This window comes from Pipistrellus kuhlii, unplaced genomic scaffold (assembly GCF_014108245.1).
Source record: "Pipistrellus kuhlii isolate mPipKuh1 unplaced genomic scaffold, mPipKuh1.p scaffold_m20_p_11, whole genome shotgun sequence".
Lineage (NCBI taxonomy): Eukaryota > Metazoa > Chordata > Mammalia > Chiroptera > Vespertilionidae > Pipistrellus > Pipistrellus kuhlii.
In genome coordinates, this window is record NW_023425416.1 from 50,895,418 (window position 1) to 50,910,370 (window position 14,953).

A 14,953-nucleotide genomic window follows, 5' to 3' on the forward strand; every position below is an offset into this window, starting at 1 on the left:
GTTGGCGACCACCACCCTGCCCGCTCCAGTGGCTGAGTGCAGAGCGCAGCGGGCACCTACAGCAACTGCAAACCTGGTGACGGCTCCGCAGCCAGCCTCTAAGCGAGACGGTTAATGAGTCCCACCTCTGGTCTTTCAGTCACAGGAGTTATTGAACAGGCTTATGGCCTGTTCTCCAGCGGACATGTCGCAGCCCTGCAGCCAAAATCAGAGTGTCCCCAAGGGAGAAGCGCCCGCAGCCGCTCGGCGCACCTGAGAAGGCTCCGACCTACACCGCGCACTGACCCGGGACACAGGTGCCATGCAAAGCTCCGGAAAGCCTGTTAGCAGCTGAGCCCGTGGTGTAATTGGCTTTCCAAAAGTTGATTTCTCTGGGCTGCCTCTGACCTGGACAGGAAGTAACTAACTTTTACGTAAGATCTGAAAATAGCCACGGCCTGCGGAGGGGATTATTAGAGAGGAACTTCAGTGAAAGGAAGGAGATCTTGATCTGTGGAGGACAAGCTGATACGCCGGGTACTCTACCAGCTGGTCACTAACCCCTCAAATCTGGGCCTTTTCCAGGGGCAGGGGAGTCAACATTTTCATTACCTGCAGACTTAACAATCAGTTGAACAATCACAAAAAAATACTGCCAAATGCTTCGGCCCAGAAAAGGGTTAAGAAGAAATAACCCTTCTCTGCAAAATGATAGAGCAGATGCTATGGTATCACTGCTGCATTCTGATGACTTCTGATAAACACAGTGGGACAGAGCGGAGTGGGGGGACAGGGGCGGGGGACACGGAGAACATGACTTACAACAAACCAAGAGGTTCTTTTACTGCAGTGCACACTCTCAGTGCCCTGGCATAAAGAGGCTCAGGGAGCTGGGATCAGGCTGTTCTTGAAGCTTCAGAGAACAGAAGTGATGACTGAGAACCAATACTTGGAAAGCTCTTACAGTGTATGAAACCACAACCATTACTTAAGGCTGCATCCTCCTAGGGAACTAACTAGTCAACAAAGTACTGAACAGCAGTAGAGGTCAATTTTAAAAAGGAGGGAAAAGAGGGCTCAGCACAGAGAGCTCCAACATTTCAAGTGCCAAAATCAGGGGGGAAAAATTCAGGCTGTTTTTTGTTGTGGTGGTTTTTTTTTGTTGTTGTTTTTGTTTTTTTTAATATCCAGCAGTTCTGTGGCATTCATTCCCGCATTCAGGCTGTTTTTAATAAGTTACATCACTCATGTCAGAAATTGACTCATACCTACAAGTTATTAAACTTGACAAAACAGCCCATCACTGTGAGAGATTTGGTGATCTTTGGAATGTCTCCATGCTAGTAGAATCACAGCTCCAAATACTCAGCTCTACAAAAACGTATCCAACAGCCACCTGCCACTGGGAACACACAGGTAGAGAGCACACAGGTCGGGCGGGACAGGTCAAGCATTAAGAGGAGCTCAGCCCTAGCTAGCTCAGTGGATGGAGTGCCAGCCTGTGGACTGAAAGGTCCCGGGTTCAATTCCGGTCAAGGCACATGTGCTGGTTGCAGGCTCGATCCCCAGTAGGGGGCATGAGGGAGATGGCCGATCAATGATTCTCTCTCATCACTAATGTTTCTCTCTCTCCCTTCCTCTCTGAAATCAATAAAAAAAAAAAGAGGAGTGCAGTCCAAAGTGAGTCTGAAGAAAGAGTTGAGCAGAGGTAACTGGCAGGGGGACGATGATAGGAGACTAGCTGTGGACTGGGGAAGAGTTCGAAGACAGGGAACTCTATAAACTTGTGGTTTCCCTTCCAGGTCCCCCTCCAGGGCCTTGGAGCCGCTGTCGCTCCTGCCGCACTGCTGAGGGCAGGGGGCAGGGCACCAGTGGGAGCTCTCTGGCATCAGAGGGGCCCAGGTTAAGGGCTCACCGAACGGGAGCAAACTGCTTGCCTTCTCCTCCTCTGGGCACTGACACCTGCGCTTCAGGGTTCACACAACATATGACCCGGCAACCTAATCAATAATGCAGCACAACGCAAACAACCCCACACGGAGGTGAAACTAACCTTACGGTCTCAGGAAAGCACTGAGCCTCTCACAGCTCCAGCCCGGCAGGAACCCAGGAGCCGACACCCAGCGCACCAGCACGCTCCTCTCAGAGAACTGAGGCTCCGCCTGGGGAGAGCCTGTTTTTATTTCCAGTACGTGTAACAACTTTCACCATAGTATGCGCTATCTGGTTTCTAAACAAATAAAACCGGTTTTGGGGAGCTCTTCTCTGGAGACAGCAACTGGGATACTGTACAGTTTTACCCAAAAGTTAAGTAAAAACTTGGCCTCAAGCCCAGAAAACAGGCATTCCTCCCAGACAAAACTGGATGAACCAAGCGGCAAACAATGAGCGGAGAGAACAGTCCAGCGGCGAGAGCCCACGGCCAGCCCACGCGCCAGCCCACGCCGAAGGCCTCCGGGGGGCGGAAGGGGACCAAGTAGGGAGCCCACGGCCAGCCCACGCCGAAGGCCTCCGGGGGGCGGAAGGGGACCAAGTAGGGCCTGGAACGGATTGGTTCAGATCTCAAGCAGTCGGCTGGGGCAGAAGATAAGCGAGTATAAGATACCAAAGTTACTAAATGAAAAGTATCTGGGACATAGATATTCTCCTCTCACGCCAGAGAGAAGGTTTATGGAAGCAATAAGAACCGAATGTGCTACGCACATTAAGATTCAGGCTCATTATGAGTAAGGCAGCTGGGGACATAACCCGGGGAAGGAAGATCAGCAGACACAAAATTTATATACAGTAAATGTGGCAGAGTAACAGTTCCCACTTCAACAGGCTACTTTGTTGATGCTGCTGTTTCAGATTTGATTTCTCATAAGGAGTGTATCATTAGGATACTTCACAAGGCATTATCTGCTACTTTTACTTATGAAATAGCAAGAGAAGTGAATCTTCAAGGGACAAAAACTTGATAAAATGCCCTTGAGCCCTAAGCGGTTTGACTCAGTGGTAGAGCGTCGGCCTGTGGACTGAAAGGTCCCAGGTTCGATTCTGGTCAAGGGCATGTACTTTGATTGCAGGCACATCCCTAGTGGGTGGTGTGCAGGAGGCAGCTGATCTATGTTTCTAACTCTCTATCCCTCTCTCTTCCAATCTGTAAAAAATCAATAAAATATTTTTTAAAATAAAAAGTAAAAAAATAAAATGCCCTTGAAATGGAATTGTTCTGTAAGATGCTGCCATAGCACATGATTTTTATTTTAAAAAATAAAACCAAGCCGAAACCGGTTTGGCTCAGTGGTAGAGCGTCGGTCTGCGGACTGAAAGGTCCCAGGTTTGATTCTGGTCAAGGGCATGTACCTTGGTTGCAGGCACATCCCCGGTGGAGGGTGTGCAAGAGACAGCTGATCGATGTCTCTCTCTCATTGATGTTTCTAACTCTCTCTTCCTCTCTGTAAAAAATCAAAAAAAAAGAAAAGAAAAAAAAAAGAATTGAATACTTCAAAATGGTGAAATGTATGTTATGTGAATTATATTTCATAAGGAAGGAAGGAGAAAATTAAACTCCCCCTCCCTTTCACTCTAAAAAAGAAAAGGGGGGGGGCATTGGTATATGTACAAAAATAATAACTTAATAAAAAAATATATTAAAAAAATAAGAAGGAAAAAATAATAAGAAAAAAGAAAAGAGCCCAGTGTATGGCTCTCCAGGGCAGGGGAAATCATTTTGCCTGAAAAGGCTGGTGAAGGCTTCCCAGAGGCGGCGGCAGGCCTGACAGTTCCAGGACCAGCACTTCCTTCAGGAGCGCGCGCTGCCGCCCGCAGGGAGGGCACCCGCAGGGAGGGCGGACTCATGCGGAAGTCAGTTCTGGGGGCCAGAGGCCAGGGGAGTCCATGGGAAACCCACTGCAGAGAGGAGAAGCAGATGGGCCAGATCTTGACCCAGCTGCGCCCCAGGACCTTGCTAAGGAGTGTGAAGACCTTGCTAAGGAGTGTGAACTTTGTTCTATACAAGGATTGGCAAATACATGGCAGTTGGCACCACTTTTCCTGTCTGCCCGGCAGACATAACTATATGTCACTGAGCCCTTCCCTGCTGAGCTCAAGCCCTTCTCTGACTCAGTATGTCCACGCAATCCTGCCCCAGCCCGCATGCCTCTAGCAGGAGGAATCGCTAAAGGATCACGAGCAGGGATGCAGCATCAGAAACTTGTTTGGGAGCAAATGGTGCTGTGGTGCCACGTGTGCTGAGAAGGGCATTTCTGAAACCATCTCCTCACAGCTGGTGGGCATTTCAAGGGGCTCAGTGGCTGCAGTGCTGTTCCACATACGAAAGGGTTCCGGGTTCAATTCCTGGTCAGGGGAGCAGTTGTAGAAAGGCGCATTTAGGAGGCAGGCAGAGAATCACCATAATACAGAATCCTTGAAGTGAAGGTCAGTGTCTCCTTGGGTTTTGTTAGGTTGTTAATCCTCACCCGAGCACATTGTTCCATTGACTTTTAAGCAAAAAGATATGCCGAAACCGGTTTGGCTCAGTGGATAGAGCATCAGCCTGCGGACTGAAAGGTCCCGGGTTCGATTCCGGTCAGGGGCATGTACCTTGGTTGCGGGCACATCCCCAGTAGGGGGTGTGCAAGAGGCAGCTGATGATGAATTTCTCTCATGGATGTTTCTAACTCTCTATCCCTCTCTTCCTCTCTGTAAAAATATACTATATATATATATTTTTTTATATATATTTTTAAATATATTTAAATTTCTCTCATCGATGTTTCTAACTCTCTATCCCTCTCTCTTCCTCTCTGTAAATATATATATATATATATTTTTTAATACATATTTTTAAATATATTTTTTACAGAGAGGAAGGGAGATAGAGAGTTAGAAACATCGATGAGAGCGAGTCATCTATCAGCTGCCTCTTGCACACCCCCTACTGGGGATGTGCCCGCAACCAAGGTACATGCCCCTGACCGGAATCGAACCCGGGACCTTTCAGCCCGCAGGCTGATGCTCTATCCACTGAGCCAAACCGGTTTCGGCAATATATATATTTTTTAAAAAGATATAATTTTATTGATTTGAGAGAGGAAGGGTGAGGGAGACAGAAACATCAATGAGAGAGACTCACTGATATGCTGCCTTCTGCATGCCCCACACTTCGGATTAAGCCCACATCCAGGCATGAGCCCTGACAGAGAATCGAACTGTGACCTCCTGGTTCATAGGTCATCGCTCAATCACTGAGCCACACTGGCTGGGCTATTTTCTTTCTTTCTTTCTTTCTTTTTTTTTTTTTTTAGAGTGGAGGGAAGGGGAGAGACAGAGAGAAACATTTATGTGAGAGAGACACATTGATTAGTTGCCCCTGCACACACCTCACCCAGAGCTAGGGATTGAGCCCACAACCAAGGCTGTCCTGATTGCCTCTTCTTTAGCAAACACACACATGTTCAATAAATATCTGCTGGGTGGGTGGGTGGAGAAAAGACCCCAGAAACTGTTTGAGCCCCATTTAAGTGAACTACTTCGCTAAGCACTTCTGTGAGAGTAAATAAGGAAGACTCACCACCCTGCGAGGAGCACTACCATGGCTCTCCCCCTACATTTCAAGATGAGAAAACTAGCTCCAAACTGCCCAAGTTAAACAGCAGTGTCAGAACGAGGACTGCAAATCAGGTCCTCACTGTTAAGAAAACACTGTTAATTTTTATTAGGGTAGAAAATAGCAAGGTAAATGTTTAAGAAAGAAAATTTTTTTATTAGAGACACACACTAAGTAACAATGGCTGACGTATAGCCAATAACAAAATTTTTTAATAAGTGGGGAGGATAATTGAAAGAAAAAAAAGGAAATGTTGGTAATTGTGGAAATTGGGTACATGGGGCTCATGATACTATACTCCCTACTGTTGCATGTGTTTGAAATTTTCCATAATAATAAGCTACTCATGTGCAGCTTCCCTCGCTGCAGAGATGGTAGGGTGTGGGGAGTTGGTCAAACCAAGGGAGAAAAAGCATCAAGGAAAACAATCTCTGTCTGGACAACAAGGATTTACCTCAGAGATGGTGTGCAGGAGGAAAATAGGACCAGAAACCAGACCACAAAGAATCAAGAGACAGAGAGAAAGCAGTGGTAAGAGAATGTCAGTAAAAGTGCATTTTAGGTAAGAGAGGCAGGGAGAGGAAGGAGGGGCTGGAGCAGCACGGGAGGCCCAGAGCCAAAGTCACTATGGTTCTCCCTTGTATGCAGGTAAAAACAAAAAAGGGAGGGAAAGAGAGAACGAAGCTAGAAGGAGACACTGATTAACAAATCAGTTGATCAATCAATCAATCAATACTAGTGTACATGAAATAAACACATGACAAATGCTCATCCTCCTCAATGGGGAAATGTAAATTATTAATTATCGATGCTTCAAATTGGCAAAGATTAAAAATAATGATAATGTTCGGTGCTAGAGAACTATAAATTGATACACTATTTATTGGATACTAGCTAGCAAGCTTTTAAACCTGCTGTAGGAAATGGGAATCTGAGGGGCAGAGAGAGCTCAACTCCAGTGAGGCAGTGAGGTAGCGCAAACTGCTGGCAACCAAGACATCCCACTGTCCACAGCACAATCCCTGGCACGGAGAGTCCAGGTGCAGGATCTCATTCTAAGTGTGTGTACAAAGTGTAACAATAGGTATACACTGTATACAAAGAGGCATGCAAAGATACTATCTTCAAGGATGCTTGTAACTACAATTAAAACAAATGTCTATCACTAGGGACTAACAAACTGATGCAAGCATACAATGTAATACTATGAAACTATTAAAAGGTATGATTAAAAAAAGATACGATTGATATATGTCCTAAACTTGGGAAAATACAAAAGCATTAAATGGGGGTCAAGGGGAGGAAGCAAGTTACATAAGAGTAGATACAAGGTGTTTCCCATTTCTGCAAAGAGGATTTCTTTTCTCTCTCTCTCTCTCTCTCTCTCTCTCTCTCTCTCTCTCTCTCTCTCTCTCTCACACACACACACACACACACACACACACACGTTAGCATACACAGTGGGGGTGGGAAATGTAGATAAATGCAGACCAAATTCTTAATAGTAGTTAACAATGAGACACTGAATTAGATTATTTTCCCGTTAGATATTTCTGCTTATGTATTATATAACTCTCATCGACGGTGCTCTAAACCCTTACCTGGTGCTAATACCTCCAATGTGCCTAAGCTGACTAAAGTTGTCCATGTTTTTATTGCTTCTAATTTATACTGTAACAACTTCCTTCTCAACATCTCCACACTGCTTGCAGAAAGACTTCAGTTAACAGATGCTTGCCACATTCAAAGTACCTCTCAGCTGTGTCTGTGTCCTTTTATCTCCTGTCAATGTTTATCTTTAATGCAACCATAGCCCCTGTCATGCTTTCCTCTCCTTGGCCCGTTACGCTGTCATCTGCATGACGGAAACACCATGCAGCTTTGTTAAGTTTCCTCACATCTGGCTTCAGTGGAATTACTATGTGGTCTGATCAGCGATGAAATGAAATCAAAGTAATGTAGGTAGTATATTCTCTCAAGTTATTTACCACTAAGAAGAAATGGCATCATTTCTGAACGTCTAGGTTAATAACTCAGAACACACAGCCCCCTAACAGAACATACCGTTTCAGTGTTAGCACAATATTAGGCTGAGCAAAAAAACTAGTAATAAGTTCAAATTCCTAAATAAAATTTGGGCTAATAATCTTATAGTATCCTGAATATGACAACAGGGAACTCAGCCGAGTCTCCAGAAGGTCCATCAGCCAACAAAAGTCACAACATCCTAGTGTTGAATCCACTACATACTCCAGGGCGGGCCAGTGTTCGCCTGGAGACCTTATGGCCAAAGCTGACGCAGTCCCTCGTCTTCCCAGGAGGATGAAGTGCTCAGATCAGGAAGCGGTGGAAGATCTGGACGACGCCATGAAGAACTGCTACCTTCTCTGCCAAAGGGAACTTCTGCAAGACCAGAGGGCAAGGACTAGCCCCTGGCCTCAGAATTACGGACATATGAAATGAGCAACACATTTTCACAGCAAGCTAAATATTCCTCTTAGCCACCTGGAAATAGGAAGGCAGAGGAATGCTGTCTTTGGGAATACAAAGATCAGACACGGCCATGAAATCACAACTGTCATCACACCACTAACTCCTTCCTTTCATGACATGTGCTGTGGTCATTCATCTGTTCACTCAATCAGCATTCACTGAGCAGCTACTCTGTTCAGCAGTGGTTAGGCACTGGATATAAAAATAAATAAGACAAAGTCCTGCCCTCAAGTAGGTCACAACCTAGGCATGGAAAGCACAAAAATACTACAAGTTAAGAGTACAGTGTGTTTATGAAGAAAAGCTCACCGGCCACCAAGGCCACACAAAGGAGAGGTTTTCAGCTTAGTCTGAGAAGCAGCAGGGATGCTTTGAGGAGGTGTAGTGCCTGAAGTCCCGGGCATGGGACAGGCATGCTGGGACCTTCCAGGTGCTTACCATGGAGCCCCCAGGGCCAGAGGAGTTGTAGCTGAGGAGGGAGCAGGCCAGAAGACACCAAAGAGGCCGGCTCATAAAGGTCCTTGGGAGATGCCGACACAGAAACAACGAGGAGCTGGATGTTCACACTATTTCAAGGCCAGAGGAATATTATTTATCTTTAACTGGAGTTAAAGACCACCTAGCAGAGCGGATTTGACTAAGGAAGACTAGAAGAGATTTAGAGCCAGTTATTTTGAATCCCTTACTTATTTTTCTCTTCCTTTCCCCCCCTCACAGAGAAAAAATAAAACCGAACAAGTCTATAACAAAACTGTGAACCTTCTGTTCATCAAAAATATTTCTGAGCAGAGTGCTAGATTCTATCAAAGTAGCTCAAATTAGAGAAAGATGACATCTGGAGACTTTCCAACATCTGGCACCCTCCAGGCAAAAAGACTGATGGCAACAGAAGCTAGAGAAACATCCAAAATAGGGGCCACCCAGGCACAATGTTGCTTGGCATACCCTCACACTCTGCCAATGGGAATGCCCACTGATCCCCAAACAAGGACATGCCAGTTATGTCTGGCTTTTCCATAGGAACTTCCAGGAAAAAAACCTCCCAGTGCCAGGAATAACCAAGGACTCTACAGCGTGGACTCTTGCCCACCGTGCACCTTGACAATTCTCTCACCTGCCCAGGGTGCCAATGGGTGAACACAGTAGGCTGCCTTCCTCACCAGACAAGGAAACTGAGCCCCTCATCCATGCACAGGACAGGACTCAGCTACACTCCTACTACTAGTACCACTGAGAACGTGCCCCCATCACTCACTACCTACAGTAACTCGTAGCAGCAAGCCCTGACCCCCACGAAGCCCCAGACCCTCATCTCCAGTCCTCACCACACCTGCAGAGAAGGTTGTATTAGCCCCATTTTACAGATGGGAAAACAATGAATAAAAACAAGGCTGAGAGAGGCTACCAGCTTACCCAGGTCAAAAAGCAAGCAAGAGTTAGAGGTGGACAACTCCAAAGACCATGCTCTTCCTACTGTACTAAGCATCTTAGAAGTTTCCTATTAAAATAAAACCTCTAAGCCTTCTTTCAAAAAGTTTCTCAAGTTCATTCATTTGAGCAAGAGATAGATAAATCATTTCCTTGAGCAATCACTTTGCCTTCAAAGCAATAAACAAACCAGAAAGCAAAGTAAATACATAAATAAATAAATAAATAAATAAATAAACAAACAAACCAATTTTTATTTTCTTAGAGATATTTTAAAGAATGTATTTATTGCCCTGGCCAGTGTGGTTCAACAGGTTGAAAGTTGTCCCCTGCACTCAGGATCGCTGGTTCAATTCCTGGTCAGGGCACATGGCAAGGTTGCAGGAGGCAACCCAATCTATGTTTTTCTCTCATATCAATGTTTCTCTCCCTCTTTCCCTCCCCTTCTTCTATGTAAAATCAATAAAATCATATATATTTTTAAAAGAATGTATTTATCCAATTGCTTTGATTTTAAATGTCTTCATTTATTTTTGGTCAAATATAGAGGAGTTAGAAAAGAGAGCAAAGGACAAAATTCCATTTTACTAGATCAGAACAGAGATTACAATTAAAGCAAAAACCTATTCAAATATAATTTACATTCTATTTTATGCAGTACAAATTAAGAGGTGATTTCAAACAGTGTCTTACCTCCATCTTATTCTTCCTGTTCTAGGGACCAGCACTCCAAGTGACCAGCAAACTCCCAGCCTACATACAGTGAACCAGACAATGGTGCTCCCAAAACCCAGTGCTCCCAAAACCCAATGGTGCTCCCAAAACACACACACACACACACACACACACACAGAACCTGTGAATCCTCCTCATCCAGACACACACACCAAAACAAACTGTTTGCCTGTGGTCTGTCTGCACTAAGTTCCCAGGTGGATTTAAATAAAATAATCCATACCAAGTGAACACATTACAGCTAATCTTTTTCTATGGAAATATATAAAGATAATCAATGTCACTCATCAAAATCAATCCTTTATAAAAACCTTATTCAACAGCTTTACTCATCAGAAGCTTGATATACCTGAATCGCTTCTTCCTTCTGAGACCTACAGCCACTCTGAACTAAGAGCTACTCTTACTAAAGGGTCAAAAACATCACCATGGTGAAAGTGCCCAGCCCACTGCCCGGCAGAACTCAAAAGATAGTGATTTATGAAAGAATGGATTTCTTAAGACAGAAAAATTCAGAGAGACAAAGACAAAGAATACAATTGGCCCTAACCGGTTTGGCTCAGAAGATAGAGCATCGGCCTGCAGACTCAAGGGTCCCAGGTTCGATTCTGGTCAAGGGCATGTACCTTGGTTGCGGGCACATCCCAGTAGGGAATGTGCAGGAAGCAGCTGAATCGATGTTTCTCTCTCATCGATGTTTCTAACTATCCCTCTCCTTTCCTCTCTGTAAAAAAATCAATAAAATATATATATTTTTTAAAAGAATTGAAGGAACATGCATATTTGTTTTAATTAAGGGGAAAACAATCCCCATAACTATCAATGTAACTACAAACGGTCAAAATTACCTCACATCTCCCTGAGACTGTCCGAGCATGCTAGACTCCAGCTAGCAGTACCTCCAGCACTAATAAGCCCGCAGCACTGTGATTCTGATCCTGTGTTTTCCACATGGAGGTTGCCATCCCATCCACGGACAAGACACCAACTTCTGCATGAAGACTACTTCCAGAGCGCTGTGCACAGCTGCTGGCCTGCCAACTGGAGTTTGCACACTCACTAATGAAGAGGAGACACCCTTCACAGATTAAATTCACTAAACACAGCTGACTCTTCCAGGGAGGATGAAGTCCTGTGAGAGCTGACAGTCAAGATTTAACAGATCTGCCCGGCTGGTGTGGCTCAGTGGGTGAGTGCTGTCCCATGAACCAGAGGGTCACTGTTCCATTCTGGGACAGGGCACAGGCCGAGGTTTCCAGATCGATCCCCAGTAGGGGGCGTGCAGGAGCCAACGGATCAAATGATTCTCATCATGGATGTTACTATACCTCTCTCTGAAATCAATTAAAAAAAAAAAAAAGATCTAACAGATTCAACAGAATGACTTCATAGCAGTAGGAAAAGTACAGCTCCATGAGTGTAGGGATATAAAGAATTAAAAAATTATTAAATTAATTGGGTGACATCGGTGAATAAGACTCCATAGGTTTCAAGTGTCCAGGTGGGTAAGGAATCCTGTCTATTGCATGGTGAGTTCACCACCCCGTCAAGTCTCCTTCCGTCACCGCAGATGGGACCCAAACAAGAACTTTTAACAACATAAACTGCTAAAGTTTTCACATCCCTCTCCGGAGCTGCGAAGCCATGACACCAAAGTAAATGAACACAAGCCTAGACTGAGATTTCTAAAAACTGGACTAAAAAAAAAACACCCTCCCCTAAAATGTACAAGTACTGGGGAGGTCTACTACAAACAGCAGCCACAGGGCTGCAAAGCAAGTATGAGTCACGATTCACACACAAAGGAGGACGAGACAGGCAGGGGGAGAGCTCTGACCCCGCACGCCCCGAGGACGTGCTTGGCTGCGAACCCGTCCGCGATCGCTCCTGTCCGGACCCAGGGTTGGAAGGGGGGGGCCGCACGGCGCTCTCCCCGGGAGCAAACTCACTCCAACCCCCGGATGCCCCTCGCAGCCCTTCACCGGGGATGGAGGGTCGCAGACCGGAGACGCCCGGGGATGGAGGCTCGCAGACCGGAGTCGCCGCGCCACCGCAGCCGGAGGTCGGCCTCCCGCGAGCCGCTCCCGCCCGCGCCGCCGGGGCCCACCCGGAGCCCAGGCTCCAATCTCAGCAGCCCGCCGCCTCCGCCCTCAGCCTCCCCCTGGGCCCGGGGACCCTCCCGCGGCGCCGCCCCGCCTGGAGCGCCGGGCCGCCCGGGCCGCGGAGGGAGACTCCGGCTCCCGGCTCCCCCGGCCCAGCGGGGCTCGGCCTTTCCAGGAAACTAACCGCCGGCGACCTCGGGAAGCGGCTCCTCCCGCACGCCCCGCTCCGCCAAGTTTCCCGGCCTCGGGGCGCGGGGGCGGGGGAGACGGACCAGCCGCGCCGCGCCTGGGGTCCGCGCCCCCAGAGGCCCCGGAATTCCGAACGCGAACCCCGCGTTCGCCCCACAATGGCCGGCCTCCAGGGCGTCTGCCCCGGGCGCTGGGAGCGAGCGCCCCCCGGGCCAAGCCTCCGCGCCCCCGAGCCTCCCTCCCCCGCCACACACCCCCGACATCCAGCCGCCGGGCCCGGGGCGAAGCGAAGGTCCCCCAAGCCTCCGGCCCAAGAGTTCCCCGGGTCCGACCCAGCGCCCCACGGCCCGGGCCGCCGGGACCGGCTGGCTGGCAGGCTGTCCCAGGCCTCCGGGCCCGGGCCCGGGCCCGGGCCGGGTCCCCTCCGGGCCCCATTGTTGCGGGTCCCGGCGGCCGAGCGGGGAGCCGGGCCGGCGGCGGCACTCACCTCAGGCGCCGCGGCTCCGGGCCGCGCCGGGCCGGGCAGGGCCTCGCGCCTCGCGTTCCGCTGCGCCCGCCTCGGCGGGGTCCGGGCGGCAGGGGCGGGGGTGGCGGCCGCGGCGGGAAGCAGCCGGCCAGGCCCGGGCGCCGCGCACTGGCTCCGGCCGAGCGCCTGCTTCTCTGGCGGCGGCGGCGCTCGCAGCCTCGGCTCGCGGTCCGCGCCTGAAAGCGTCCCCCCCCCCCGCGGCCCGCGCGCCCGGAGGCCCGGCCGGGAACACACGCCGCCGCGAGGAACGTTCCGCCGGGAGCCGTGCTCCCCTCGCGCTGGGAACGGTGCAGATCAGGGGATGGGAGTGGAAGTGCGGGTTCCCAGACTGTGCAAAAGAGAAACCAGGCGAGAAAAAGAAAGAAAAGATCCAAACTGGAAAGGAAGACGTAAAATGGTTTCTGTTCCCGGGTGACATAATCTCTTACGTGTAGAAAACTCTCAAGATTGCACACACGAAAAAAGGGAGAGCTGATTAATTCAGCAAAGTTGCAGGATACACAGCCGACACTCTTAGTTGCATTTCTACGCCCAGACGCTTGAGTGGAGCCGCGATCCCTCCCCGCACAGCGCCGTCTACACCGCGGATGCCGGTGTCGGGAGGGCGGGCGGGATCCCACCTCGGGGATGCATCAGGGCCGGCCCCACGGGAAGGGTTTGCACCCCGCCGGCCACCAGAGAGGCGCGCTGGCCGCTCGGTGCTTCCGGGGAGCCTCGGTTCCTCCTCGTGCCTGCCTTGGCGGTAACCTTGAGGGCTCCTTAGGATTGAATGAGTGGATGGACGTGTCTGGCGCGGAGAAAGGGGGCTCAGCGTTGGGGAAGGCCATTGCTGATGCTCCCAATGGCTATTGCCACCATCGCCTCCTGTAGAGGCCGGCACAGCCTTCGGGGTCTCTGAAATAGGTGCACACCATGTAACTCGTGTTTCCCACTCCCTGTCCTGTTTCCTGTTAGCTGAAGCTGTCTTCGGAATTCCCTGGAAAAGAAGCCGGCACAAGAGAAGCTTTCTTCCCTGACCGAAGTGGCTCAGTGGATAGAGCGTCTACCTGCGGATTGAAGGGTCCCAGGTCCGATTCCCGTCAAGGACATGTACTTTGGTTGCCAGCACATCCCCAGTGGCGCGTGTGCAGGAGGCAGCTGATAGATGTTTCTAACTCTCCATCCCTCTCCCTTCCTCTCTGTAAAAAAATCAATAAAATATATTTGAAAAAAAGAAAGAAAGAAAAGCTTTCTTGACACTTAAGAGGAGATTAAGGGCGCAGGTTCTGCTTCCTCAAGTTGGCAATTGCTGCCACATGGGCCCCAGTGAAAGGACAAGAGCTTACTGTGTCCGCCTGTCTCCACCAACAGGCCAGGTTCTCCCCCTCCTCCTCCTCCTCCTTCTCCTCCTCCTCCTCCTCCTTCTCCTCTTTCTCCTCCTCCTTTTTGTGAACACTGGCCAGATGAAGAAAACATTCTGACAACGAATATTTTAAAAAGGTTTTGCTTTCCTCATAAAATCATTGGCTTAAAAAAATTCCCTTTTTCTCCCCACCTCCCTTTTCTTCTGGGCCTTCGCACCTCTAGCATCAGACATACCTAGCAAATCTATTATATATAATGGCTAAGTGACCTGCCGTCCCACCCACAGGCCGGTAGGCATGGCACTCACTGACCACTAGGGTTCAGATGCTCAACACAGGAGCTGCCAAGGGACAGCAACTTTGCAGAGTGCCCTCTCGGGCACGGGGACCCCTGGGGGATGCCGCACTGTGGTTTTGGCCGGATCCCCGCAGGCCTGGCAGAGGGACCCACCTACCAAAGGGACCCGCTCACTCTGCAGATGCCCTTTGAGCCCCGGTGCAGCCCCAGGCCCAGCTGGCCAGGAGGGTACGGAGGGAGGTTGGCTCAGGGCCCGCCCTGCTGGCC

The 14,953-nt window shown here is 49.1% G+C and overlaps 1 protein-coding gene across 2 annotated transcripts in view; it reads right to left on the minus strand.

Annotated features, from left to right (window-relative positions):
* Positions 1–13,205, minus strand: part of LOC118715618 (testis-expressed protein 264) — a 79,008-nt gene extending 65,803 nt beyond the window's left edge. Inside the window, exon 1 of one of the 2 annotated variants that reach the window (XM_036432167.2) lies at positions 13,007–13,205. The gene's annotated coding sequence lies outside the window, so the exon portion shown is untranslated. The remainder of the gene's footprint in view (positions 1–13,006) is intronic. The other variant, XM_036432166.2, reaches the window with a different exon arrangement.
* Between the last annotated feature and the right edge of the window lie 1,748 nt (positions 13,206–14,953).